The following is a 2,093-nucleotide window of genomic DNA, read 5'->3' on the forward strand; positions in this document are numbered from 1 at the left end:
ATGCACCATCATTACTTGTAGGAAGGGAGGCTGGCTGGCAGCCTCCCATACACACTCTGGCTGGGTGGCAGTCACCCACCAGTACACACAGCAGACCCTAAACCCATATCATTATTGCTAAGCAGGAAGATGGGAGTCCATTTCACTCTGATGGACCATTTTTAAATGCAATCCATAACCTGGCTTTGGCAGGAACCCTTCTTACTCCTCCTACTTGCATTTGATACTGGGTTTAGGATCTGCATAGGAAACACACACACACACACACACACACACACATACAAGCACACACTTACCTGTGTTGCCTGCTGACGCCTCCTTGGCTGTCCCCAAACGGTATAAAACCAACAGCCACGGGAAGCTGTAAGGATAGAGGACATACCTGCATCCTATTGGACTCACTTGTCTTGGTTAAATCCAACTTATTTGACAACCTATGGTGCTGCTACTTCTGCTCATGGCAGTGCTGCTTCTGACAAGGCTGTTCTTTGGTGGGCCTAGGCGACATCACAATCTCCATGGTTACATACACAACAAAGGTCAGATGTTGTTTACACCTGGCCATGCCAGTGGTATTGAGTAGCATATCCCAGTGCTAAGGGTCCTGGGTGCAACAATCTTTCAATGGGGAATAGCCGCACTGAGTTTGTCAAGTGCACCCATGTTTGCAACTCCAACAATACACACATATGTATGTATGTATGAATGTATGTATGTGTGTATGTGTGTATGTGTGTATGTGTGTATGTGTGTATGTGTGTATGTATGTCTATCTATCTATCTATCCACCCACCCATCTATCTCTATATATATTTATCTCTCTCTCTATATATATGTATATATATATATATATATATATATATATATATATATATATATATAAATATAATTTTTTTTTCTTTTAAATATATATATATATATATATATATATATATATATGTATATACATATAGAGAGAGAGAGAGATGGAAATACTTTTTTAAACATGTTTTCACCTCATTTTTACCTTCTTTTTTTCTTCTCTCCATGTTTTTCTTCTTTCCTATGCTGCTGCTTCTTATTTTTCTTCTTTTTCAGACCCTATCATTGCACTATTGCTTATTCAATACCACCAGCAGATGGAGACACTATATTACAACATTAGTTGTGAGCAGCAGTTTGTACAAACAAATGCCTCATAGCTGATGTCCTATCTACCTAGGCACATAGGCACCACCTATTGTCTTTTGCCTGCAGTAGGGACCCACTGGACTAGCCAGCAAGCAGCTGCAGCAGCAAATAAACAGGTAATCTTTCTTTCCAACACTGAAACCTGGTGGTGCGCTTAATATATGCTACCAGATAGGGAACATATCAGATATTAAACTGATATAAACAGACACCACATTTGATACCAGCCAAAAGGAAGGATGAGAAGTGATAACTGTGAAAGGGGAGGAACCAACGCTGTCCCCTTCACATGCACCATCATTACTTGTAGGAAGGGAGGCTGGCTGGCAGCCTCCCATACACACTCTGGCTGGGTGGCAGTCACCCACCAGTACACACAGCAGACCCTAAACCCATATCATTATTGCTAAGCAGGAAGATGGGAGTCCATTTCACTCTGATGGACCATTTTTAAATGCAATCCATAACCTGGCTTTGGCAGGAACCCTTCTTACTCCTCCTACTTGCATTTGATACTGGGTTTAGGATCTGCATAGGAAACACACACACACACACACAAGCACACACTTACCTGTGTTGCCTGCTGACGCCTCCTTGGCTGTCCCCAAACGGTATAAAACCAACAGCCACGGGAAGCTGTAAGGATAGAGGACATACCTGCATCCTATTGGACTCACTTGTCTTGGTTAAATCCAACTTATTTGACAACCTATGGTGCTGCTACTTCTGCTCATGGCAGTGCTGCTTCTGACAAGGCTGTTCTTTGGTGGGCCTAGGCGACATCACAATCTCCATGGTTACATACACAACAAAGGTCAGATGTTGTTTACACCTGGCCATGCCAGTGGTATTGAGTAGCATATCCCAGTGCTAAGGGTCCTGGGTGCAACAATCTTTCAATGGGGAATAGCCGCACTGAGTTT

The 2,093-nt window shown here is 42.6% G+C and overlaps 1 pseudogene; it reads right to left on the reverse strand.

Moving 5' to 3' along the window:
* Nucleotides 1–1,313: 1,313 nt before the first annotated feature.
* Nucleotides 1,314–1,416, reverse strand: LOC130344026 (U2 spliceosomal RNA; annotated as a pseudogene).
* Between the last annotated feature and the right edge of the window lie 677 nt (nucleotides 1,417–2,093).

The sequence above is a fragment of the Hyla sarda genome, unplaced genomic scaffold (assembly GCF_029499605.1).
Source record: "Hyla sarda isolate aHylSar1 unplaced genomic scaffold, aHylSar1.hap1 scaffold_70, whole genome shotgun sequence".
NCBI classification, from domain to species: domain Eukaryota; kingdom Metazoa; phylum Chordata; class Amphibia; order Anura; family Hylidae; genus Hyla; species Hyla sarda.